At 44.8% G+C, this 27,979-nt stretch overlaps 1 non-coding gene across 1 annotated transcript in view; it reads left to right on the forward strand.

The window, feature by feature from the left end:
• The window catches only part of LOC102155469, a 592,200-nt gene that overhangs the window by 269,495 nt on the left and 294,726 nt on the right, over positions 1 to 27,979 (forward strand). Inside the window, exon 3 of the transcript XR_005376619.1 lies at positions 18,991 to 19,052. This is a non-coding gene — a transcript (uncharacterized LOC102155469). The remainder of the gene's footprint in view (positions 1 to 18,990; positions 19,053 to 27,979) is intronic.

Genomic DNA, 27,979 nt, shown 5'->3' on the forward strand with positions numbered 1-27,979 from the left:
TGTCACGTATACGCGAGTGATGTCGGAAGCCTGGCACCTTGCAGAAAGGTGCTGATTTGTAATGGGCAAAGAAATGGCAGATTTTGAAGAGACCTGACTTCCGTTCCATATTAAATAATATTATGCTCTCTGGGACAATAAGGCTTTATAGAAAATACAGACACATTTTATGGAATTTTTTTTATTCATTACATTTTAAATAGAGTCCTATATTTTCTCCTGGCCTTATAACTTGTGCAAAATATATTAAACATATACAGAAGTGAATGAACAAATGTGAAAGCCGCAGATGTGCAGGATTAATCTGTATATTTTTATGCAGAGGACATTTTATGCCAGGACAGACAATAAACACATCTTCCCTCCTCTCCAGTCTATTATTTGAATCGCTTCAGTACCAGAAATTGTGCACATTAATAGGTTGGTGAATCTAGTGGTTTATTCATTTGTCTGTTTGAGCCATAGACAATTGCTGGGGCAGGCTTTCTGAGGGGATTTCTTTTGACAATGTTGCAAATACTTTGTGTATGTAAGTTTTATTTATCCGTGGAAAAGTACACAGCTTTCCAAGGGCCACTTTTAGGGCAGAAATACTAGAAAACATTGATGAGAGTATCAAGTCAAGGTTCAAAAGACAATTCCCAAAGGGAGCATTCTCTCAGGCGTGCTGAGGCGCGTGGAAGGGTGGGATGGCATCTGCCCAGCACCTTACCTGGTCTGAGGCTTCTAGAGAATTGCTATCGGTACGGAGAATCGGGACTTTGGTCCTAAAGTATTCCTTGTGTCTGTCTGACTTATCCCTTCACCAAATGCTCTTGGACGTCTTCTTCTTGTGTTCTGACAGCACGCTTCATCCGGCCCGCGTCTGTGCACTCGGGTACCCACGAGAATGGAAACGAGAGAAAGAACATGCGGGCAGCTTGCACTGAGCACAAGCCTGTCGTCGGGTTGAGACGAGTGCTCCTGGGGCTGTAGGGTGAGCCTAGGAGCTCACTAGGTGAGAAAGCAGGCAGGCGCACCTGCTTTAAGAGCGTGTCTGCTGGCGCCGGAGGAGGCTGGGCGGGCTTGCCCGAGGAGCAGAGACAGATGAGGAGGCTAGGTGTGGCCCAGACAAAGCCTGGGTAGTCGAGATATTCCAATCACAGCTACCTTGTGTCGCAGGCAGCCACAGCACCCCACGCAATGCTTTGAAAGGGACAAAGAATTTCCTTGTGTTTACACTTTTTATTACTATATAGGATTAGGTCTGTTGCACACACAGAAGAGGAAGTCATTTTATTTTACACAAATCAGCTACTTAAAGTAAATTGAGATATATAGAATTTACCAATGAAATGAGTGATTTGATGTGAATAAAAGAGGTGGTGTGGTGTAAATCAACACTGACAGCCAAATGGGGAAAATTGACAGAGCACTGTAATCACTCCCAACATCCACTGAAGGTATTGATCCAGGGCCTCTATAATCCCCTTCACATAACACAAGCAATTTCATATAATACCTGTAATAACGGTGCATTCAAACTCAAGTAGCCATCTGAAGCATTGCATCTAATGGCGAAGCAGGCCTTGCTGAGTAAGTGCAACAACTCGACACAAAGAGCGCCAATGACTCTTGCCTTTCACACGTAACAGCCCCTGATAAGAGCTAGTTCAGAAGATAAACAGTTCCTAATGCCACAGAAAATGAGCTATTAATTGCTGGCTTGCTAAATATGTTGTAAAAGACGGAGCGGTGGGTGCAACGTGGAGAGAATGTAACTGGATTTGGGGGTTGATAAACTTCTTAGGTTATCCATACGCCCCGTATCTGATGCTAATTACAACAGAGGGAAGGCAGCTGACAGGCATTTAGCGGCCGGGTCATTACATCCTTCCCAGGTGCTTTTCCCATGAAATGTTCCTCCAGTTTTACAAGCTCCTTCTTGCACTGATGGATTATTCCGCAGCCTTATCAAAGCTTTGCCAGCTCCTCATTAATATATAGCGCGAGCCGCACTGTTCTATATATCATTGTCTTCCTCTTGGGGAGGGCTAATCTGTCAGCCATTATCAGGCAGTCAGCAGAAGGTAGGCAATCAGAGCTGACAGCAAAGAATCACGGGAGATCAGGCGAGGTTAAATGAGGCTGACAGTTGTGATAATGATGATTATACTATAAATTAAGATATGATGATAAAGGAGAATAAAAGACACAATCTGAAGCAATATTTGGTTTAACATGTCTCTCTTTTTCGTTACTGTTAAATGGCCATAACATTTATCACACCGAACAAGAATGGACGTTTAACTACCATGATAAAATGGGACAGCATCAGATTGAAAACCCAACAAGTTGTGATTACAGTGTCAGGCACTTTTCCACGGGCTGAGAAAAAAATGGGAGATAGAGCATATGTTATAATCATTCATGCATTATTCTGTAGAATGAAAAGAAAATAGATCTATTCTAGAAATGTCTTCAGCCTTCTCGATGGAAAACCAAAGGAAACGGTTAATATATTCTTCTGCTTCCCAGATCGTTTTTATCAATGAAACAATGGGAAGTGAAGTGATCGTGCTCCCATCAGACCTTCTCCCCCAGATGCATGTTTATTAGAGGTTGATTCGGAGACTGCACGGGGGTTCTGGAAGCACCTCGCTCCCTGTTGCATTCTGAAATAAAGGCAGCGAGAATCAGCCAAAGAGTTCCCGCGTGCGACTTCTCGTAGGAGGCGTTTACAGGCTATGGTGAAACAAAAGTGAGGCACAATTGACTTGCTTTCAGAAATTAAGAAATGAAACAACTGACAGAGCCACCGGAGTTATTAAACTGCTGTTTCTTTGGGTACAGAGGCTGCGCGCGGCGCTTGAAACCTGTAAGAAATTTTGACAGCTACAGCAGAAGGAACGTGAAAACTCGGGGTCCTGCCCCCTGCACACACTAATGTGCTGACTTGCACCGTTTCCGCACACGCACAAGCACCTGCCGCCATGCCCCAGATATCCGCAAGTCACACCGCTTACACGACACCAGTGCACTACACATCTCTGTGCATGGCGGGGTGGCACACAAAATATAAATCCCGCAGTTAAATTTGCATGCACTTGTTTTCTGATCTTATTTTTGGTTTTCACTTTTCTAGTAAAATCATGGATGAAGGAAAAAAAAAAAACCCTCTTCATTCTCTTTCCCCTCCCTCGACAGTGTATTTTTCAGCTGAGAAAGAAAAATAATTGTAGTTGAAAATATCCCACTTTGCTCTTTTGTGTTGAAATTTCGGAAGCTGAGGAGTTGGGAGGATATGAAGTTTAATGCTTGTGCTACATCTGGGATTGGTGGGTGCACAAGGTTCTCGGGCCGATTGGTCTCTCTCAGTGAATATTTGTCCATTTAAAGCGGGGTTGCTCAACCTCAGTACTATTGGCATTTGCAACAAAGACTCCATAATCAGAGGCGGGGGGCATCCTGCGCACCGTGGGATGTTGGCCTCACTACCCGCTCGTAGCACCCCCACTCCCAGAGTGACAGCCCGGATTGTCCCCAGCCAGACATTCCCAAATGTCCCCTGGGGGCAAAACTGCCTCTGGTTGAGAAGTATTGATTTAAACCGACACTGTTAGCACATAGATAAACTGACATCACTATTGCTCCATGGAGGGCTCCCCATCCACAGTGGGTGATTCCCTGAAATGAGTCAGAGGTGATTTTTAGCTTATAAACAACATGTTGAACAACTGCTTCAGCTGTAAGCCATTTCAGATTGTAAGCGGAAGTTTACCAATGAGCTTTGATATAGCATATTTATTAATAGATTACCAGCATTTGTCAGCAGAATGAGAATCGTATGCATTCCTCTATCTCGTCGGGAACGGATGTTACCAGGCTTAATTTATAAACCTGTTGGTCCGTTCTGGAAGTGTTTAGCTAAGTACCATGCTCTGGCCTTGAAGTTTATCCTCAGAAGAGATGGAAGAAGCAGTGCCAGAGACACGGGAAGGACCAAGGACAGGTGAAGGTGTTTGAAACAAAGCTCATGTGTGGTAAATATGTAGATGGTAACAGATAAGCCTGTCTTCACAGAGCATGTGTGCTAGATTTTCAACTTGTAGTTATGCATCTTGCACACAAACATTTGTGGCCAAAGATCTTTGTGCTGTTTTGCTTGGAAACCCGTGGCTGCTTCAGAATAGAATCCACAGTGTCTGCATGAAGATGGGGGTTGTGTGTGGCCATCTGTCCTCCCTGAGATCAGGCTAGCACGAGGTTTTCATTGATCAAGGTGAGCAGTCCACTTCCTGTGCCACTGGCTTCCTGTGAGTGCACCCCAGCAGGTCAGGGCTCAGTGCAGTGACCCTCCAGGATCATGCCCCCTCTCTTCTTTCTCTCTCTCTCTCTTTTTAATTTGACATATATTGCAGACTTTACTTAATTAATTTATTCATTCATTCATTCCAATTAGTTAACATGAAGTGTTATATTCTTTCAGGAGTACCATATAGTAGTAATTCAGCACTTCCACATATCATCTGATGCTCATCACAAGTGCCCTCCATCCCCATCCTCTATGTCCCCCATCCCCCTACTCACCTTCCCTCTGGTGACCTCAGTGTGTTCTCTGTAGTTAAGAGTCTGCTTCTTGGTTTGCCTCTCTTTTTTTTTCCCCCTTTGCTCATTTGTTTTGTATCTCATTTCACAGGAGTAAAATCATATGGTATTTGTCTTTCTCTAACTGATTTCACTTAGTATTACACTCCCTAGCTCCATCCATATTGTTGCACGTGGCAAGATTTCAGTTTCTATAGCTGAGTAATATTCCAGTGTGTGTGTGTGTGTGTGTGTGTGTGTGTGTGTGTACCACCTCCTCTATCCACTCATCTATGGATAGATACTTGAGCTGCTTCCATAGTTTGGCTCTTGTTGATAATGCTACAATGAACATAGGAGTGCATATATCCTTTTGAATTAGTGTTTTGAATTCTTTTTTTAAAAGATATTTATATTTATTTATTCATGAGAGACACACAGAGAGAGGCAGAGGCACAGGCAGAGGGAGAAGCAGGCTCCATACAGGGAGCCCGACATGGGACTCGATCCCAGGGACTCCAGGATCACACTCTGAGCCAAAGGCAGGCAGGCACTAAACTGCTGAGCCACCCAGGCATCCCTGTTTTTTAATTCTTTGGGTAAATATCTAGTAGTTCAATGGCTGGGTCATAGGGTAGCTCTGTTTGTGACTCTTTGAGGAACTGGGTGCACCAGGTTGCATTCCCACCCATAATGTAAGAGGGTTCCCTTACTCCACATCCTCACCAACACCTGTTTTCCCTGAGTTGTTGATTCTAGCCATCCTAGCAGGTGTGAAGTGATAGCTCACTGCGGTTTAGATTTGCATTTCTCTGATGATGAGTGATGTTGAGCATCTTTTCATGTTTCTGTTGGCCAGCTATGTGTCTTCTTTGGAGAAATATCTGTCATGTCTTTTGCCCATTTTTAATTGGGTTATTCATTTTTTGGGTGTTGAGTTTTATCAGTGCTTTATATATTTTGGATGCTAATCCTTTATTGGATATGTCATTTGCAGATATCTTCTCCCATTCTATAGGTTTTCATTTAGTTTTTCTGGGGGTTCCCTTCCTTGTGCAAAACCCTTTTATTTTGGTGAAGTCCCAATAGTTTATTTTTGTTTACTTTGCTTCAGGGGACATATCTAGAACGATATTGCTATGGCCAATATCAGAGAGGTTACTGTCTGTGCTCTCTTCTAGGATTTTTATGGTTTCAGGTCTCACATTTAGGTCTGTAATCCATTTTGAGTTTGAATTTATTTTTATGTGTGGTGTGAGAAAATGCTTCAGTTTCATTCCTCTGCATGTGGCTGTCCAGTTTTCCCAACACTATTTGTTAAGGAGACTGTCCTTTTCCCATTGTATATTCTTGCCTCTGTTGCCGAAGATTCATTGACCATCTAATTGTGGGTTTATTTCTGGGTTTTCTATTCTGCTCCGTTGATCTGTGCCATCTATTTTTGTGTCAGTACCATACTGTTTTGATGACTACAGCTTTGTGATATAACTTGAAGTTGGAATTGTGATGCCTTCAGCTTTGCTTTTCTTTTCCAAGATTGCTTTGGTTATTCAGGGTCTTTGTGGTTTCATAAAAATTTTAGGATTGTTTGTTTTGGTTCTGTGAAAAATGCTATTGGCATTTTGATAGGGATTACATTGAATGTGTAGACATTCAATGGGTAATATAGACATTTTAACAATATTTGTTCTTCCAATCTATGAGCATGGACTGTCTTTCCATTTCTTTGTGTTGTCTTCAGTTTCTTTCATCTTTATTTTATAGTTGCCATAGTACAGATCTTTTATCTCTCTGATTAAGTTTACTGCTAGATATTTTATCGGTTTTGGTGCAATTGTAAATAGGATTGTTTTCTCAATTTCTCTTTCTGCTACTTCATCATTGGTGCATAGAAATGCAACAGATTTCCATACATTGATTTTTGTATCCTGTCACCTTACTGAATTCATTTATTAGTTCTAGTAGTTTTTTGATGGAATCTTTAGTATTCTCTCTCTATAGTATCACATAATCTGCAGATAGTGAGAATTTTACTTCTTCTTACCAATTTGGATGCTATTTATTTATTTATTTATTTATTTATTTGTTGTTGTTGTTGTTGTTGTCTGATTGCTGTGGCTAGGACGTCCAATGCTGTGTTGAATAAAGTGGAGAGAGTGGATATCCCTGTCTTGTTCCTGACCTCAAGGGGAAAGCTCTCAGTTTTTCCCCATTGAGTAGGATGTTGGCTGTGGATAGCCTTTATTATGCTGAGGTATGTTGCCTCTAGACCTACTTTGTTGAAGAGATTTATGCTGCATTTGATAACCTCTTTCTTCCCAGATGTAGGGTGCATCTCCTGGACACAGGGAGAGAATCTGGAACATGGCTCTGCCCTCTTGAGCGGCGCTTTCAGGGGATGTTGGAGCTTGGCTCTTGGTCCTGGCACAGCCCTTCAGGCTGGTCCTGCAGGGTGGAATCCAGAAGGCCCCCTATTTCTGGTCAGTGGGGCTGCAGGCCGACTCTCCGTACCTTCTAACTGCCCAGAGGCAAGTGGCGCCCCCTCTTGGCCTGTGACAGCCACAGGCTCAGTGAGCCCTTTACAGGTACTCAGAGCACTGCCCTGGGGGCTCGGCTTGCAGTCCTGCAGGTGGTTCTAATTTTGGCACAGGAGCTGCAGGCAGGAAAATCTTGTTCCTTAGCCCATTTTATTAACTTTGTTTTGTTGGCTTGAGCCTCATGCTGTATTAGACCCTGAATAATCACAGCTGCGCAGGTAGCTCCAGGAGCGCGAATGAGAGGCTTTCTTCAAGGGCTGCGCTCCTGCAGAAATGATTTGTACCCTCAGGCTGATTGTCACCGACAGAAAATGAGAACCAGGAACATTCAATGCAAAGTAATGTGTTCTGTACAATTACTGGATTAATAATTTTATTCCATTACTGTGTGGGGAGAGGACATCAGCCTGAAGATCTTCAGCTCTAGTATATTTCTAAGCGTCCTGTTAAGAGAGTGAGCAGGGGTCAGGAAACTTAATTATGCTATAACTAGATAGAAATTGCCAAGTGATAAAAAGAAACATCCAGACAGATTCAGCAGGAAATTACAGCTTTAATAATATAGCATAATGCCTACTTCTATACAATTATTGGAGAGACCTTGAATGGTTCAGAATAACAGGCTTGAGTTTCCAGTAACGACAGAAAAATCCCACTGAAAATGACATTTTGCATCTTGCTGTAAATATTTTTTTTCAAAAAAACAAATAGTATTATTATTCAATGATCAAAAATCTCATGCTCATTCCATCCCGGATGCTATGACCACGCTGACATTTTGGAATGACGAGGGGGTTGGATTATGCGAGGAGGAATTTGCATTTGCAAATTGAGTTTCTGGTATTATGCTTTAAATTAAAAAATCCGTCTACTGCATTCGGCCTTCCAGAAAGAAAAGCCCCAGCGTGTGGAGGTGGGTTCAGCTGCACGTGAGCCCGAGGCAGCACGTGTGTGGTCACTGTTCCCCTAGAGCCTCCGTGGAGGTGGCCGGGAGGAGTCTCCCCAGCGCTGCCCTGGAGGAGGGCCGGAGGAGGAGCACCAGGAGGGGGACCAGGGAGCCAGGGTAGGGGTTCCTCTGCGTCTTCAGAAACAAGGGAGGGAGAACTTTCTAAGCACCCGGCTGGGCGGCCCGAAAGGAAGCGGTTAGCGGTTGCGAACGTGACCCGGAGTTTTAAGTCAGAGCCTCGCCCGGCATGTGGCACATGACCCTCCTCTGATGTTTGTGTCGGGTCCTTTTTTCTCCCTCATGCGGGAGGGAAAAGTCATTTCTTGTGCTCGCCCAGGAGAGCTCAGTGTTTCATTTTGTATTCTGAGGACGCAGATTAATCAGCCAGCTCCCTACCCAGAGATGGCCATTCTGCCCAGAAATCTGCATATCTGCATATTACTGTTCTTCCCCCGAATTTAATTTCCTACAGGAGCTGATATTAATCACCCTGTTTAAACAGAGGGGATTTGGGGTCTATACAAATATGACATTTTTTTCCTGTAGAATTCGTAGAATTTCTCTTTCTTTCTTCCTTTCTTCCTTTCTTTCTTTCTTTTCAATTTAAAGGGACAATAGCCTTACTGGCTTAATCCTAAATAGCTGCTGTTGTTGCATTTTATTTTCACTTGGCTGTTGATTATTTGGATGGTAACAGTGAGCCCAGATTCTACTCCTTAGACTTGAGAAATGTGTTCTGGAGATTTGGGACTAGCACGCTGCCCCCACCCCCTGGCCATGTTCTGACCACAGAGATGGGGATTGTCTGTTTTGGTGCCCCTTAACCTCTCACAGGAAAGCTAGGTAAAATTCACAGGCTGGAACCACAAAATCTTCTAAGTAGCCCTCATTGCTTTACTCCAGCTTATTCTGTGTAGAGAAGTTAAATTCATCAGCTGTCAGCACCTCTGCCAGGATTATTTGGCATATTTTATCCTGGCTGCCTCCGCACAATGGCGTGCCGGGCAGAAACAGGACACAGACGAACAACGTGCTCAGAGAAATGTGCCGGTGTGCCCGGCACGCCCGTGCCAGCTGGAAGGAGAGAGCACGCATCGCTTACTGACGAGATACACCGCTGTTATTAAAACAGAAGCTGCCATCCAGGCCTTTGTTTAGACTCGCACCCCGGCCTCTCTCGGCCACGGGGGCTAATTTGGATTGGCACTTTTTCTGCAGGACCTCGTGCAATGGCCTTGGGGAAGGGATGAGCCAGGGGGAGCAGGGAAGTGTTTGGAAAGCCAAGTTCCCAGGCCGTGGAGTTTTTGGCTGCTGCTCTGTTCCTAACACTGGCATTTCCTGGAGCAGATATCCTCTGAGGAGAAACAGAGGCCGTGGGTTCTGTGGATCGGCCCCACCGAGACCAAACCACTCCTCTTTTCTTGACTCTGAATATTTCTGTTTCTGTGATTGGCAATGTGTGGCAGGGCGGGGCACCTCTTAAGTTGACAGGAAATTCCCTGGGAGCCAGCATCTTTCCTTATCTCCAGCAAGGTCAAACAGTGCACTGGGAGAGAGAGGAGAATTTTATGGCCCTACGCTGATACCACCTTGGTGATATCACTTGATCACTAAAGCAAAAACAAAGACAAACACTACTTTTTTCTCCCTCAACTCAAAAAACTTAGTAACTTTCTCACATTCCATTGTTTTCTCTTTTAATTGGTTTATGCCGTTAAACTGAGAAAGGAGCTAGTTTTGGAGTAGCCAGCATCCATGCAACAGCTCATGGTGGAGTGAGCCGTTCATCGGTACGAAGTCCAGAGGCCTGTCATCACTGAGAAGAGATTACCAGTGTTCATGTCACTCCTGCTGAACACCTCGGACTGCTGTATTTTCTTTGCCCATTGTAAATCACAAGGGTATCACCCCAGGCAAATAGCGGCTTAGATTGTTTATCTGTCTGTGCTAATAGCATTTTATTTGAAGTCTTAAAAGTCCCAAGTGGCTTAAAAGGGCACTATTACTCGACTTCACATTTTATTGCAAAATGACTGGGTCCAGCTTCGTTTGCTTTGCTTTGAAGTCTTAATGCTACTTGGCTGTCAGATCCACCCATGTCCTTTCCAATTTAAACTTTAAACAGGATTCCCTTGAAAAAAGCCCCTTTCATCTACAGGAAATAAGGAGCGTTTAATAACTTGTAGAAATATTGTTTTTAAGATAGTACTATGTTGTCACTGGTGTGATACATCTCATCAGTGGGTTTGTCGCCAGCGCATCTGAAAAAGAGACCACAACTTACATCACGCTTTTCTAATTAAGGGAGTACACCCGACTGAACAGTGACGGGCATTTATTTTCTGCCAAGTTATTTTTTAAAGATAATCTCTGTTACCCATCCCCCATTCTGACATATAAACTGTGAAAATGTTGGAATGTTGCACAATCCTTGGAGTAATCAATAAGTTTACCCTCAGAAAACAATGCGTTTAGAGGTTGATTAATCTCCAAGCAGGGTTTCAACCTGTGGAGATGTGTAGGACTTCAGGGCGAAAGACAGTCAAGATAAGTTAGTGGGATGACAAGAAGGACTGCACCACTAACCCCAAGACCAAACCATCATCAGATGCAACAGGCTGCACCTCCCAGAGTGAGAGTCCCTCCCAACTTCCACAGAGGTGCTGGACCCTCCCTTGAAGTTACAGATGGAAAACATGATGACAACGAGCAGAAATGGTTGGAATTTTGGTCAGTAACCCATGTATTGTAACCCATGCATTATAGACCAAAATTCAACTGGCTAGATCTTATGTGTGTATGTTTTGTGCATGCTTATGGTGTGTGCCTGTATGTGTGTATGTACATACGTGTGTGTGCATGTGTGAGTGTCTTTAGGATAAAATAATGTGTGATCTCCTGGGTGACATCTTTTAGAGAAACTTCCTGGAGTCACCAGCTGGGTTGTAGATGAAAACACCCACCAAGAAAAACTTCTCTACTTTTCTATATACATCTTGGAACTGGGACTTCCTGGGTGCCTCCTGCTGTTTCCCATGTGGCTGACACTCCGTGGAGCTGTGTAATGAGCACCACAGCCATAATCCCAAGGGAGATGGACTCCGAGCCTCATCACTGAGGACTGTTTCTAGGTATTCTCAATGGCACTGATCAGAGGAACGGGAGTCTAAACGGAGTTATGATGTTCAGAAACAACTCAAGTGCCTGGGGCAGCCCACAGTCTGGGGCTTTCCTGCAGCCTCGACATCCTGGTGACAAAACCCATGTGGGTGATGCCCATACCCTGGGGTCTGCTCCCCTCACCCAACACTTCTGGAGAGTCCTTGCTTGCTTGGCTTGGTGGGATCTGTACTCGAGGCTGAAGACCCCACCCTGGAGCTTCCAGCTGATGGGAGAGTCCAACCCCCACGGATCTTCTGGCATCAAGCCCTTAAGGTGCCAGGTTCAGAGGTGGCTTCCAGCCCAGGTAGCAGCCACTGTAATACCATACCACTGGCCACCACTACAACAGTGCCTCTCCTCTGTGCCAGCCCACGGTGCTCACTTAATCCCCCAGAAACCTTATTTCACAGAAAAAGCTCAGGCAGGGTGGGAAATTCCTGAGTCTGCCAGAAAGCCGCAGAGTGTGGATTCAAACCCTGGCCAGTGGCATCTGAGCCCTTGCATCTTTCTCATGACCATTTCTGGCTCTCAGTTTGATTTTGTGATGGCAAATGCAGAAAAGTAAGACCCTTGGGGGAGATCTTGGTTGGTGCTCTTTACAGATTTCTGTGTAACTGACCCCCTAGCCTCCCCATTTGTGGATGAAAGCAGAGATTAACCTTATCTTTCAGTGAGGGGGAGGAAGAGCAAAATCTTTGAAAGTAAGTCCTCTAGCAGTGCAAAATCAGCATCCAAATAGTGCTTCCAGTGAGACAAGGGCATTGTTCTTGTGGGGGACCAGACATGGCACAATCAAGATAGACACAGAGATGTTTTTCCACTTTTATTTCCTTTTTTTTTTTTTTAACCCGGCAGTTCTATTTATTTTATCCAAAAATCACAAGAAAGCCCAATCTACAGATATTGGTGTAGAGGAGATGCATGTCAGAAGAAGGTAATTGACGGTAAATGTCAAATATTAAATCCTATCTGGTTATTACCCAGCATATTAGCGATGTAAGTAGCTTAACAATTGCAGCTGTGATTGACTAGGTGGGAACCAAAATCCTAAACACCCAGCGCCAGAAGGGATAATTATAACACATTAGCACCTGCTCAGACAAGATTGACAATTCCAGTCTAACATCTGCTTAATATCACTTTCATACTTTCACGTATTTTTTCCCCTTTTGAATGGAGTAACACAAGATTTCCTCAAGGATAACAATAACCCCACATCTATGTTATTCATTCACATTATTATGGCTGCTTGTTGTCTGTGGTCAGGTTTCCTGCTGACACGTTTACAATTGAATAAAGAGCAGAGAAATGGGATACTGGGGACTAGGCAGGCACAGTTGTGGTGTATTTCTTGAAAACATTCCTGTCAACCTGATGCATTTGAAAGAAATCCCAAAACATAATGCTCAGTCTGTGGGTAGTGTCTGTAAGAATATATATCTATGCATGGAAATTGGGTTGGAATCTGAGGGAACGATCCCATAACCTCCCAGTGAGTGGTGGCAGCACTGGCATAGTCCCCCAGGGGCAGGGTGCTGCCTGGACTTTGCAGGGTGAGCAGGACACACGGAGACAGGCACAGTGCCCACTCCCTGCCTGACTTCTCGTGGGAAATGTTAGAGAAGCATGTTGGGAGAATGATCTGTCCTTTCCGGGTTTGGTTTGGCTACTTCTCTGCGGAACTTGCCTGTATATTAGAATGGGAGTAGAAATGCATTCTAGTGGCTTACCGTTGAATGAAAATTGTTTTGCTGCTTACCGTTCTCCCTTTATGCCCAGGATGCCTGACAATCCCGTGCTCACGTGGTGAGCTGGCCACACCCACAGGCCTTGCAGGTGAGGAACCTCACTCAGGTGGTCAGAGGTGGGAAGGCCGCAGGACTGAGCACATAGGACATGGGCTTTTCTCAGAGAGACATGTGTCTGCTCATTAATGTTTAAATCTTACACCTATCAATCCCTTCTCTTCTCATTACTCATAGATTCTTTCATTGTACAAATGTTTATTGAGCATCTATTATGTGCCAGCCCAGTTTCAAATATTTCAGGGGGCAGAACCTGCAGCATCATGCATGAGAAGTGAGCCTTCTGGTGATGCTTAAAGCAGGCCCAGTGCAGGTTGCACAGTGCAGGGGGGCAGGGGGCTGACTGTGGGGGGGAGAGGGGGGAGGGCCCTGGCCTGGCTGCCACCTTGGGCCCCCGTCTCTCTCTGTAGCTCATTCCTGTTTTAGGGCTGCAAGGAGATCTCTCTCTGTGGCTCTGGGTACACTTTGTCTCCTACCCACCTGGCAGCCTATCAGAAGTCCACTGGCTGGGAGGTGTGTCAGACTGGTGAGTGCTAGCACTTTCTGCCCTGCTCCAAACTCACGCCTGGCCTGCGCTTTTGTGCTGGAGGGACCCAGGTCGCCCTTTCTTTCTTTTTTTTTTTTAATAATAAATTTATTTTTTATTGGTGTTCAATTTGCCAACATACAGAATAACACCCAGTGCTCATCCCGTCAAGTGCCCCAGGTCGCCCTTTCTTGGCGTGGTCCGGCCCACTCTGTTCCCAAGGCTGCCTGGTGTAGAACCACACGGCACGTGGAATTTGGATTCCCTCAACCTAAACCAGCTCTGATCGGCTCATTGTGGTCCGGGCCTGAGGAGTCTGCTTTGATTAAGACAGATGTGGCCGCTGCCCCCACAGAGACAGGAAAGGCCATCATTGGATGCATAAGCGCCAGGCGGCCAGTGTTTCCTGGGTCAAGGAGAGGGCTGGAGGTGCCAGCGGCTGACGTACCCTTGCTTCACCTGGCAGGTGAGGAACCTCTACCTTGAGAAAGTGCTGGTTTGAATCCTGGAGGAGGGGTAAGAATGGGTCAGGAAGAACAGTCATTTCCCTCACTAATTTAGCTTCCAAAACCTAATTGTTAAAAGTTTCTATCAACCAAATAAATAAATAATCTTTATAGGAGTGGATAAGCTTGTGTCATATACCCAGACCATTGTAACTGTCAATAAAATTCTATAAGAAAATGGACTGTATTTACAAGCACAAAGATGAGCCCATGCAAAAATAAAATCTTATACCGTACTCCATCTCCTCTCAAAATGGTGCCATTCTTTTGGAGAACAAGCCTCGTGAACAGTTAAAGGGAAAGCTGTAGGGTGTGTGGATGCTGACTGTGATCTTTACGTCCAGAGGCGCTGGTCAAATGAGCCTTTGACATTCTGCGGGCATGGTTTTGCTGGATAAGGATCTAAGATCTAAGGATCTAAGAGCGCATGTGCGTTCTGAGAGCAGTCCTGATAAACCATTAAAGAGTGATCTTTTTGTCAGTGCATCTCCCAGGAATTGTACTGAGTGCCACTGCCCACTTGCATGGGGCCACCTAGGACTAACCACCTGGGGTGGAGATCTCCCCTGGAAAATGTGCCTTCTCCCCAGGAAGAGGTCTGAATGGAGAACCTCCAGGAGAAGGATGCTGAGTTGCCAGGGCCAGGACCAGAGGCCTGCTTCTTTCTTCCCCATAGCACACCTTCCCCCAGTAGTGGATTTGGGAGGAAAATGGGAGAAAGCTTGCACTCAGTGCACTTGGGTGAAGGACATCCAAGGAGGGCACACCAGCTTTACTCCCTCCTGATGCATGGAATCCTTTCAACACTGAGTGAGCTGTCTAGGTTTGTAAAAGCATGGAGCCAATGACTCTACGTCTTCCTTTTCTTCTCCTGTTCTGTTCTTCTCATTGTTATTCTGCTTCCCAGTTATATTCTCAACTAGCAGTCCTGTCTCAAACTGTGTCCTTAACTGGCTATTCATGCACCAGGCACGAGCAAAATCCAAGAGGCTGGTACAAGGAGGAGAACACATGGCTTGTGGAAACAAAGTGGAATCCTGTCCTCAATAGAAGGTCATTAGGCATTCCAATGAGAAGTTAGATTCAGGTGACAGGAATCCTGCAAAATTCAGCTGTTCCAGGGAGGACAGCCTCCTTGGAGCTCACAGTTTTCTGCATCACACACATCCATGCAGTGGCTTGGATGTCATGAATTTTACCCCTGCTTGTTCTGGTCTTCATATTCCAAATACTACTTGGATGTTGCTTTACCTTTCAGGGCGTGCAGTTGGCAGCTACGCCCTGTAGTTGGCATCATCAACGCCCTGTAGTTGGCAGCAAGTGGAGACTCCGTAATTGGTAAAAGATAGCAATGATAACAGGTAGGAAGGTAGGGATCTGTATTTCTCCAAATGTTCATGGCAAGCCAAGAATCTGGACAAGGCAGATGTGGTTATGTGAGAGTGGACACTCTCCTCCAGTTGGCCTACTTCTGTCCCCAGCCAAATGCTACCATTTCAGGAACAGGTCTCAGGTTGGGAGGGAAGAACGCGGGCCGGTCAGTGCAGCCCCGCTTACCTGCCATGGTGCACGCCAGCAGCCCGCTCACGGCCAGGCCAGGGCAGTTCCGAGAGGAGGCCCCTTTCATGACCCTTCCTCTGGGAGAGCAGGTGTATAAGCCCCCAGCAGAGGCTGAGAGCAGCCTGTGATGGGGCGCAGTGCCAGAAGTGGACCTCCTGCTTCTGGGAATCACATCTGCAGGGTGGCCCCACCAGGGGCCATTGGAGTCCAGAGTCTGCAGCTTGGGAGGACTCCTGGCGGCAGGGATTCCACTGACGAGGACTTTGCATGAGGGCTCGGAGCAGGGGAGCTGACGGCTACTGCACAGACCCCTCCAGCCGGCCACTGCCGTAAAGGGACCAGTTCAGCAGCAGCCTAGCGCTTCTGCCGCACAGACACTTGTGCTCCGTTAACATTTGTGTGTTTATTATATCTGAAACTTGATGTTTATACACAGTATTTATAGCAGAATATAAAATATGATGTGATTCGTGTATAGTATAATTATATTATTATAAATGATGCCCAATTCATATATGTGATAGAGAATTGTAATTTTAGAACATATTTGTCCTTAAGTCATAAAATGGCAAATAATGGCCACACATTCAGTGGTACACATGCTGGCAATGAACTGATTCTCGTGATGGGGGCGGGGTGGCGCCCGCTGGCAGAGGGAGGTCAGGGAGAGCACCGGGCACGGCACTTCCGCATCGAGCCTGTCCTGTCTGTGCCCAGTGGAACGGGGTGTGGGTGGGGGTGGGGGTGCAGGGCCCTGAGTAGCGGGAACAGCAGCCTGGGGGCATGGTCCCAGCTTGTCCCTCTTCTCCCCCTGCCTAGCACTGCCATCTGGGTTCCGAGATGCCTCCTGTCTTCTCCTGCCCCGCGCCCGTGGTGAACCACACACTTCTCTGGGGAGATGGGTGCTTTTGTGCACTTTGGTTTGCCCCAGTCTCTCTGTGCTCTTATTTGCCACAGCAGGAAGGGAAAATGGGAGGGAGGTTGGGGCGGGGAGGGGGGGTACAAGGGACCCTGTTGCCCCCTCCTCACACAGCTGGCACCTCCTACACACTGTCCCCTTGGAAGGGGGTGGGTGGGAAGGCCAGTGGAAGAGCAGGGGAACTTCTGCCCCCTGCCTCCCTCCCCATTCCAGTCTCCAGCAACCCATTGATCTCTTCGGTTTTCCCGCTGTTTCACCTTTTTCAGAACATCATATAATAGAATCTTGCGCTGCTGTAGATGGACTTCTCTAACTTAGTAAAATGAATTAAAGATTGATCCATTTGTATCATGAACCAATAACCAATAAGTCTGTTTCTTTTTATGGTTACTATGAATATTTGAATACTGTGTGTGTGTGAGAGAGAGAGAAAGAGAGAGAAAGAGAGAGAGAGAGAGAGAGGGAGGGATCCAGTCCAAGCTCCTTCCACTCCCCACAGGATGGGTCAGTATATCCAGAGGCAGGATGTGGCCATAGGAAAGTGACTTTATTCTGAAAGCCAGGAAACCCAGGAGATGGCAGATGGTTGTCCTAAAGAACCATACTTCCTGGGCAAGATATTTGAGCTTTTTTTATGTTAGCAAGAGGAGGAAGCATGTGGGGGTGGGGGTAGAGTCCAAAGGTGACTTCATAGCTGTAGATATCTGAGGAAGATCGAGTAACTTCTTAGTTGTCGGTCAGTTGATCTCCGGGACAGGTCATGCATGCAGTTCCTGCAAGTCTTTTTTTTTTTTTTTTTTTTAATTTTTTTTTATTTATTTATGATAGTCACACAGAGAGAGAGAGAGAGGCAGAGACACAGGCAGAGGAAGAAGCAGGCTCCATGCACCGGGAGCCCGACGTGGGATTCGATCCCGGGTCTCCAGGATCGCGCCCCGGGCCAAAGGCAGGCGCCAAACCGCTGCGCCACCCAGGGATCCCTGTTCCTGCAAGTCTTAAACAGAGTCCTTTCTGTATATATCTCTGTATCTCCTCTGCTGAGGTGGGTCTCAGTTTTTGCAGTTTTTGCAAATCTTAGCTGTAAGCAAAGTCCTTGGGTGATTGACATGTCTATGTGTGAGGCAAAGCAGGGGTTTCCAAGCTATAGATCACAATGGCAAGGGATATAGAAGCAATATGGAGTCAGACATGCTTAGCTTTTCCCTGTTACATGTCTTTGTGAATGTAAGTTTTAAATCCACTTAGGTAAATGACCCAGGAGTGAGACTGCTGGGTCATATGCTACATATATATTTAACTTTGTAAGACACTACCAAACCATTTTAGAAAGTGACTGGACACATTTTGATCAGAAATGAATGATCATTTGTTTCTCTGCATCCTTGCCAGCATTCAATATTGTTAGTTTTAAGATTTTTATTCATTTGTTATTTTTATCATTCTAATTGGTGTACAATGATTGGTATCTCATTGTGGTTTGAGTTTTCATTTCCTTAGTGACTAATGATGTTGAGCATCTTTTCATGTGCTTCTCTGCCATCTTTGGTGAAGTATCTGGTCAGATCTTTTGTCTAGTTTTTATTGGGTTGTTTGTGTTTTTATTGTTGATTTTTAAATATTCTTTATATATTCTAGATAGAAGACCTGTATCAGATAGGGATTTACAAATATTTCTACCAGGTCTGTGGCTTGTATTTTCATTCTCTTAATAGTGTTTCTCATAGAAGGGAAGTTTCTGCTTTGAGAAAGTATAGTTTATCAACTTTGTATTTTCTAATGGATTGTGTTTTTGGTCTCATGTTTAAAAACATGTCACCAAACCCAGGGTCAAGCAGTCTTTCTTCAAGAAATGTTATGGTATTAACATTTTACATTTAGGCATATGATCTGCTTTAAGTTAAATTTCTGAATAAGATATGGGAAGCTTGGGTGGGTCCGTTGGCTAAATGTCTGCCTTAGGCTCCCCTCATGATCTCTGAATGCTGGGATCAAGCACATGTTGGGCTGTCTGCTTGGTGGGGAGTCTGCTTCTCTCTCTCTCTCTCTAATAAATAAATAAATAAACAAACAAATAAATAAAATCTTTAAAAAACTTTTTTTAGGTATGAAGGTATGAAGTGTGTCTCAAGGTTTATCCACATGCATAGGGATGTTCTATATTTCCAGCAACATTTTTTAAACTATTTTTTTCCATTGAGTCAATGTTGCCATATTGTCCAAGATGAGTTGACTATATTTTTGTGGATCTATCCTGAACTCCATCCTGGTCGGCTGGTTTATATATCTTCTTTTGATCCTATCATATTGCTACACTATGAATTTGGGTAGAATGAGGTGTTCTTTGTCAGAATTGTCCTGGCTATTCAAATTCCTTTGTCTTTCCATATACATTTTAGAATCAACTAGTCAATATCTATGAAATACCTTGTTGAGATTTCAATTGAGATTATTTTTAATTTATAGATCCTGTTGGAGAAAACTAACTAGCATCTTCACAGCGATGAGCCTTTTATTCCATGAGCACAGTATGTCATTCCATTTATATATACCTCCCTTGATTCCTTTCATTGGCACTTCGGTGTTCATAGTATATAGATCCTGCACGTATTTTGTTAGCGTTTTATGTAATTACTTCATTTGGGATGTTATTTTAAACAGTATTGTTTGCTTTTTTAAAATTTCAAATTCTAGTTCATTGCTCAAGAGCTCAGCTGAGCTGAGAGCTGTACTGCCAGATGTCAGGGCAGCTGATTAAGAAAACAAGCCACGTGGCAAAGACAATGTCAAGCCTTCCATCCTCTGCTGCAATAGTGTGAGCAGGAAGCCAAACCATGGAATACATTGGCTCTCTCATTCCATTTTTACCAGTGGAATGGCACCAGGTGGGGTCAGATGGACGAGTGAAGATACGGGGTGCTTTCACTGCTGAAAGACCCCCAAACAGAGGAGTCCTGTGGTTTTATGGACCTGGGGCCTGGGGTCAGCAGGGGAGGGCTGGGAGTGGAAAGCAATGACCACTCACTGAGTCAGAACAGAGAAAAGTATTTTCAAGATTCCTCTGAGCCCCTCAAAAAGGAGGTGTTGGCAGAGGCAAGTGAGGAAGAGACCCCCAAATCAGGGTGCCTGGGTTAGAATGCAGACATGCCTAGAAGCACAGCTGGCAAGGAGACCTAAGCCTGTGATGCATGGACTACATCCCACATCTGGTGTGTCGAACCTTTGCCATTTCCTGTGGTTGGCCTGAGAGGTCACAGAGAGGAAATGGCACTGGATTCCTCAGCGGGCATGTAGGTGTACAGGCCAGCTTTCATACCTCCTGTCATATCCTGGGAACTTCTTCAACTCACTTACAAGTTCTGGGAGCTTTTCTGAAGACTTTGGTGGTTTTGATTTTTTTTTTTTCTACACAGACAATCATGTCATCTGCAAATAAAAACAATTTCATTTCATCCTTTCCAGTCTGTAGGTCTTTTATTTCTTTCTCTTGCCTGATTGTGTGGAACATCTAGCGTGGTGTTAACTAGGAAAAGTGAGCATGGCCATATTTGTTCCAAACTCGAGGGATTAGAATTCAGTGGCTTGACCAGGCCCACAAAGTTAGCGGGAGGGCCGCAGAAGATGCATGTTGTTTATCAGATTAAGGAAGCTTACTTCTGTGGCTACTTTCCTGAGAATTTAGATCATGAGTGGATGTTGAATCTTGCTTAAAGCTTTTTCTGCCTCTCGAGATAATCACATGGTGTTTATTTTGTGGTCTATTTATATGGGGAGTTATATAGATGGACTGTCAAATGTTGAACCGGCCTTCAGTTTCTGGAGTGAACCCTAACTAGTTGTGTTGTGTTAACCTTGTCATATGTCACTGGGTTCCGTTTACTAATTTTTCTACTTTTTCCAACTGTGCTTATTTCTGTTTTCTTCCTTTTATGTATTCTCTTGTGTTGATTGGACATTTTTTTGTGAGTCTGTTCAGCAATCACTCCGGAGCTTAAAATATACATATGTGCATGCATTTGAGGGTTTAGTCCATCCTTAAATAATTTTATACCCATTTCAGTGGAGTATAAGATGCCTACAGTGATGTATTACCAGTCCTCCCTCACTTCCTGTGTGCTGTTCACATAACCTCTTCTTGTATGTATATTATAAACATGCAACACATTGCTAGCATTTTTTTTCTTTAAACCAGGTTTCAACTAACATTTTCATTAATGACCAGGTATTAAATATTGTGTTATAGGCCCTGTGGCATCTACACAGATACTCAGGAGAGAGCAGGTGTAGCTGATGTGTGAACGAGCAGGTGTGGCTGTTTTCTGGAGAAGCTTCATTTGTGTAAGCAGATGGTGGGTAAGATGTGACCAACAGTTGGCAAATTGAATTTAAATAAAATATTTTTTTAAAAAAGATATCACTAACAGGGTGTCATGTGTCCACCCCTGCTTTAGACAGCTACCTTTCTGAGGAAATAAAAAATGAACTTACGATTATGGTATTATAATACCATAATAAAATGTGAATCAGATTCATGTTTTAGTCTCAGACATTCCTTCTGACAGAAGAATTTCCTTTAGCAATTTTTTTCTTATAGAATTTGTCTACTGACATCACATTCCCAATTTCTATTTTTTCTAAGAAAATCTTTATTTATCCTTCACTTTTGAAATATATTTTCTCTGGAATTCAGAGTCAACAGTTTTTCTTCTTCTACAATTTGGAGGTGTGACTCATTGTCTCATGGTTTCCTTGGCTTCTGGGTCTGTGTATTTGTGTCTTTTCTCTCTGCCCACCTTCAGGATTTTCTTTTTGTTGTTTTAGCAGTTTGATGTGATGTCCTAAGTGGGTTGTTTTGTTTTTTTATCCTACTTGGTATTCTTCTGAGCAGATTGGATCTGTGGTTTGGTGTCTGTCATTAATTTTTGAGAATTCTTGAGCTATGTTACTTCTGATATTTCTTCTGCAAATTCTGTCTTGTTCTCCTTTGGCATTGCAATTATGTGTGTTCTGAGTGCTTGTCATGGTCCCACAGCTCTTGGATATTCTGCTCTGAGTTTTTCTTTCTTCCCTACACTTACACTCTTTGTATTTCAACTTGGGGAATTTATGTTGGCCTACCTTCAAGTTCACTGACTTTTTATGCCTGTGTCAGATCTGCTGATAAGGCTTTCAGGGATATTTTTCATCTCTATTACAGTGGGTTTTTTAATTTCTAGCATTTCCATGAGGTTTTTTTCTTAAATTCTCCATCTCTCTGCTGGAATTCCCATCTGACCTTTCATGTGACCCACTTTTTCTGTTAAAGCCTTTAACATACTAATTTTAGTTATTTTAAATTCCTTGGCAGATAATTCTAACAACTGTCTCATATCTGAGGCTGGTTCCTAAGATTGTTCTCTCTTGGGAATGTATTGATGTTCCTCACTTTTTTTTTTTTAATGCTTTGTAATGTTTTCTTGGAAGCTGCATATGTTGGTATAGGTCAACAGAGAGTAAGAGGAATAGTATTCCTGCCTGGGCATGGGCGTGCCTTTCTTTCTACTGAACCTGCAGTGTGAGGTTTGCATCTGCCTCATTGGGACTTATCATTGCCATAACTACCCCTGCATGCCAGCAGGCTTCAGATCCCTATAGAGATCCCTTGGGGTGGGGAGGAGTGGGAAGAGCAAGGCTTCTTGAGCAATGTCTCCTTGATTTTGGTTTTCAGTCTTCCCTCAAGAGTGCCTCTGGGAGGGTGTCTTGCAGGCTCTTGCCCCTCCCTGTCCCTCTCCCAGCAGGACTCTCTCAGGATTCTGCTGCCTTTTGTTAGCACAGCTTCTTAGCCTGGTGGTGATGGTGGGTGGGGGGTGTGGTTTCTGTCCTTCTGGTTGAGGCTCATTTCCAGGCCTGCACTGTTCCCCTGGGTCTTGGGGGGTGGGTGGCCCTCTCAACTCCCTGCCTCTCCTCTGCAGCATTGTGGACTCAGAGCTGACATTTAAGACCTTGGAGTAGGCTGTGTTTTGTGTTTTGTTTTGTATTACCGCCTCTCCCCCCTTGATCCCCTGCTTCCTGCTGTGGTGATGGTCGCCAGTGTGCCAGACAGAAGACCATGATTTTGTTCTATGGTGGAGATAGAGGGGAAGGCCCAGGCAGGGTCTCTTGACCTTGCTTCCCACTGGCTGCTGTTTTCTTCCCTAGTTATTCAGCAAAAGAACTATGTCTTGGGCTCTTTCTAACTCTTCCCGTGAGCATTTGGTAGGGTTGGCAGAGAAAGAACCTGCAACATCATGCAGACTCTCTGAATTTCTGCAGCCCTAGGGGCTCACACTGGGCTTCCACCAGCCCATCAGCTATTTTAGCCAACCCTTCTTACTAGTTGTGTTTTGTTGTCTCTATTTTAGGTGGCCCAGCATTTGCATCTCCCTATCAGCTTGTGTCATAAACATGGAGCCCATTGTTTGCTCTGTGACCTCAGTTCTCTGAAAAGTTCAGGCAAAGTTGTGGATTTGAAGTTAGCCTGACTCTTTCTCTCAGTATGGATGGGAGCAGCATTCCTTCCAAGGTTACACATACTGGGGCAGAAGCAGAAAGTCTCTAGGTCCCAAGGTGGGCCCAACTCAAATGAAGGGGGTGGGGGTGTCTGCATCCAGGTTGTCCCCAGCCTGGGCAGCATGCCGGTCTCACCCAGAGTTTGGGGTTCAGCCTTCACGGCTGCGTGGAGCTCCTCAAGCAGTTCCAAGTACAGTCCAGACTGCAGCCAGGCGTCTGATCCTTCAGGAGCCTGTCACTTGCAGGTAGCCCACTGTTTCTGCCCTGGTGATGGCGTCTTTCTCCCTAAGAGCCCATTCTGAACTGACAGTGGCTATTTTTTCAAAGCTATTCAGTAAAATAAAAACACCAACAGCCTCTTTATTACTTTTCTAAGTGATGCGCCTCAAAAATGACTCCAAAATGAGAAACAGTTTTGAGTTCTCTCTTTGGCTGCTTGCCAAAGGGACTGCTAATTTGTACCCGGTATTACTGTGTTTTCTGGAGACAGAAGTAAAACCAGTCTCACATAGTCTTCTCAATTTGGTGACAAAATGCATATATATGTATATGTATGTTTTCTAATTTCCCAATCCAGATACTCATTAGAGTTATTTTCCTTTCCATGAAGTTGCTATTTGGCATTGAGCTCTGTCATTATCAAAAAAGCATTGTGTTTGGCATTTGATGTCCTTATTCCCGTTTTAAGAGCCAACTGCTTTAATTTTATTATTGCCCCCCAGGCATAGGCAGGTTTACTGGAACAGCTTCAACTAGCTCTTATCTCTGAAAGAAATGGATTCCATGAAACATAGTCATATTTCAGACAATACCACACCCATATCTATTCACTTTTTCTCTTTCAACTGACACTTTGTTTTAGGTGGTTGGGATATTCTAAAGGCCAAGTAGCCGTTGTTTCTGGGCTTCTCTTGTTTTACTCTTCTGTACACATCTGACCAGGAAAAAGGCCATCTTGCATGTCCTTTAGACTATCTTCATAGTCTTCCATACTCTGATGGCATACGTGATACCTCATATATGTTCTAGAACAGTGCTTCTCAAACTTGTATGTGTATCTGATTAGCTGGGAGTCTCTTAGATTGCAGAAAGAATAGGAGGTTGTGAGTGGCCAGGGTCCTGTATCTTTTATTAGCTCCCTGATGGCACTGGTGCTGCCAGTCCCTGGACTACATTTTGAACATCAAGGTGCTAAAGGAGCAAAAGAAAATGTATAAAACCACATTTTACCAGTTCCTAGAATTTTTATCCTCTTAATCTTCAAAAAAATTGGCCCAGCCCAGTTTTAAAGGTTCAAATTAGTATATTATAATATTCTTCCCTGACCTTACCTTAGAGATATCTCTGCAGTGCCATAGGAGGCCAGCCCCCAGGTCTAGACAGGCCTAGTATAGACACTCAGTGTTTATCACTGGAAGAATCAAGGAATCTCTGGGATGGAAAAAGAATGAAATGCGTTGAAGTGGTAGACAGGATGTCACCCCTCAGCATTAACCCCCCACTTTTTCCTTAGTTACTTTTGTAGCAAAAGACCATCACTCTGGGTTGCCAACCTCTCTACACAGCAGAGTAGGCATGCCCAGTGAGGCCCCCGTGTTACATGAGATGCAGGAAGATACCTGGCACTCACCCTTCCTTCTCCTTCCTTCCATTTTTCTCCTGACCCATCCAAACTACAAAGTCCAGACTTGCCCACAGGAATCAGGACAATACCTGAGACCTTGCTGGAATGGTCCTGCATTCGTCCAAGGCCACGTACTGCTGCCTACAGATCCCTCAAAGGGTGGGTACATCGGCAGAGTAGGCTGGCTACCTTGTATGCTCTCGGCTCAGACTCTCATTTCTGGGCCCTACCTTGGGGGCTATCTTAGTGCATCCCTTCAGGAGAACCAGACAGCACTCCTGGACACTTCTGGATCTCATGCTAAATTTAATGGCCATTCACACACTAACAGTGATGCCCAACAAGACCCTTGTTCTGTTTCCCTGTGGCTGTCATGATAATCCCTAGAATCAAGAAAACCACATCGTGTGCTTCATTAACTCTTTTCACCTCCAAGTATGGTAGTTCTGGATATTCACAAAAATGAAAAAAAAATGGATTATACTATTCTAATCTATTTGATAGAGCAGTCCAGAGAAAACTGACCTGTATGATTTTCCTTAATTGTTCTTCAAAGCAATTTGTCATTTACTTGGTTTTATAACAGTGAGCATAAAGTCATCATCTGAAAATACCGTGGCCCTCCAAGTCAGTACCCTGCAAAGAACACTCTGTGCACAGTGCAGTTCAATGACTCTCATGTTTATTCAGCGAGCACTCACTGAGCACTCAGGAAAGCGGAGGCAGAAGCCCAGGAGGAGGACGTTCTGGGCGATTCCGATACGACCCCTTCTCCTGGGAACTTGGGATCAAATGGACACCACAGATATTGTACCATGTGCCCAAAGAGCTGTGACCAGGGTCTGAGTGAAGTGGTTTAGGACCCAAGGAAGGGGGGGAGCAAATGGACTGGGGAAAGTTTGGAAGTTTAGAAAAAGGCCAAGGCAGTTCAGGCATCTCTTCCCTTTTCTGAGAGAAGGCGGTCCTTTTTAGGAATGGGCATTACATTTTATTACTTTGGGGAACAGGCAAAGACTGCCACATCTTGAGATGATGAGGTTCTGTTCTTGTACCTGCACGCTGTGAGCCACCAGCAAGCATCTTCGTGCTGACCTGCTTGTGCACTAGGGGGATGCCCGCACAGCCACGGCCTCTCATGCCTTCACTGTCCTGTAATTCTGCCCAGTGTATTTTCTTTATGGCTGTCCTGTCTATGTCCACTATGTGGTTGGCCTGCAGTTCCTTTTACTGTGATATTTTTACCAGATGTCTCTGCAGGATAATGGCTGATTACTGGTGTAGTTGAGAAGCTGTCCATCCACATACACAGGATCTGAAAATCTCCTTTTGCTCCCGTGGAACACTCGGGCCATTTGGCTTTTGTGACTAGCAGTGCCAATTTACTACTTATTTCTTGGCCTGTGTACGTTTCTAGCATCTGCATCCCCCATGCACATGTGTGGAGGGCTTATCTGGCCTTGATGGGGTGGCCTGGGTGGACAGGAATTCTGCTGCCATTTTGTGATTGCTTCATTATCATCATCATCTGAGTTACCTATTGCAGAACGTGGGTCACATACTGAACATGCACTGCTTTAAGTAATGTGACATTCTCCTGGAACCAGATGATTTTAAATGCTAAGAAAGAATCTGATAATGACAGAACAGGCAGACTGGACTTAGTGAAATCAATCCCACAGTAACTTTTTCTGTGTCTGTTCAGAAGTGCTCACTCTTAGAGACGTGGTAGGAGACATGATCCCTGGAGGTGCCGATTTGGGAAGAGGTCACCTGCTAGCAGCTGCCCTGGCTCTTTTCCTCCACTGCCCGCATTATTCAAACTTTACATAGAGATGGTGCCTCATAATTTAGTTTGCCAGCAATAATCTCTATGGGCTGCCCCATCGATAGTTAGCCAGTTACTGTGATCTATCCTGTCACAGAGGACAGCATTCGGTTAGGAGAGATGAGATGGTTCAGTGAAAGCACATTTGTGGAGCACCTGCAGAGCACCTGCTCTTGGAGAAGTCCTGTGGTTAGCAGCAGTGAGCACACATTCAGGAACAGCCAAGAAAGGCCACCATGTGCCCAGACACCATCGCAACTTTGCCACTCCTGTGGGTGGCCCCCTCAGGGGCCCTACTGGGTGCAAGATGAAGTGAGGCCTGTGTTCTGGTTCACAAAGCAATTTTTTTTGGGGGGGGGTGGTATGTGCCTAGGCAGTGAGTGCTTTCCAGCACTCTCCTGGGTAGCTTCCAGACCTTAACTATCGCAGCTTAAGGGCCCACTCAGGGGACCTCCTCAGGGAGACTCAGCCACATCCTGTTCTTAGAATATCATTATTCACAGATTACAAAAGAAAAAACAGATATTTTGGCCTTCATCAAAACTAAAAGCTTTGTGCATCAATGGATGTACTTTCACAGAGTGAAAAGGCAAGCCACAATTTTCAGGTTGTTTAGCTTAGATTTCGTTCTAAGATATTCTGCAGGCTGTCCCAAACACAGATCATTGCTTTGGTTATGGGAAATACAGAAAGCTATCTCAGGTTGGGAGGGCTGTTAGAAGGTCACCATCTTTCCTGTCTGCAGATATCATATCTTTTAAATTACCCTAGGTAGGCAGCAGTCTGTGCTTATGAAAAAGATCTCTTCATATCCCACTTCAGATGTAAGCATTTCACTGGCACGCACACATTCCCTACAGGTAACCTCCAACACTATGTTTGAAGAGCATATGCAGAGCCTGCACTGTGATGATGCCCTGGCCTGACCCGCTGGGCCGCCAGTGGGGAGCTGTAAGTGGGACCACACAGGTTTCCTCTGGCTTCCTGGGCCAGAAGAGGGGGTGGCACAGGCAGCGTGCCCTCACTCCCACCCCATTGACAAGGGCCTCCCAGGAACCCCCTTCCAAGCAAAGGTCTGGAGAGAAGGTAGAGACCACAGAGTGCTTCCCTGCTGTCCCCTCCCCAGGCATGCGACCCATCCCTTCCTCACCTCTCCCAGGCCTTGTTTTCTGACCAGCCAGCAGTCTGTTGAGCCCTCCTGAGTGGGTTCTGAACATTTTCTGCCTGCCCCTCTTGCTGTGTTCCTTGTAAGTGACCGTTGTGTCCTAGAAAGTCTTCATGGATTTTCAAAGCAAGGGAAGACATGCCCATGTTACGTGGTTATAAAAATGGAATTATACTGTTTTCTTCCCACTGCCCCAGGACACTTTTAGAACTTAGCAAATTGATCGATTTCATAATTCTACTCCAGAAGTCCCCTGATCTTCAGGGGAACCCACCTGTCGCTCTTATAGCGCCATCAGTTTCAGTTGGGAAAC

This window comes from Canis lupus, chromosome 22, assembly GCF_011100685.1.
Source record: "Canis lupus familiaris isolate Mischka breed German Shepherd chromosome 22, alternate assembly UU_Cfam_GSD_1.0, whole genome shotgun sequence".
Classification (NCBI taxonomy): domain Eukaryota; kingdom Metazoa; phylum Chordata; class Mammalia; order Carnivora; family Canidae; genus Canis; species Canis lupus.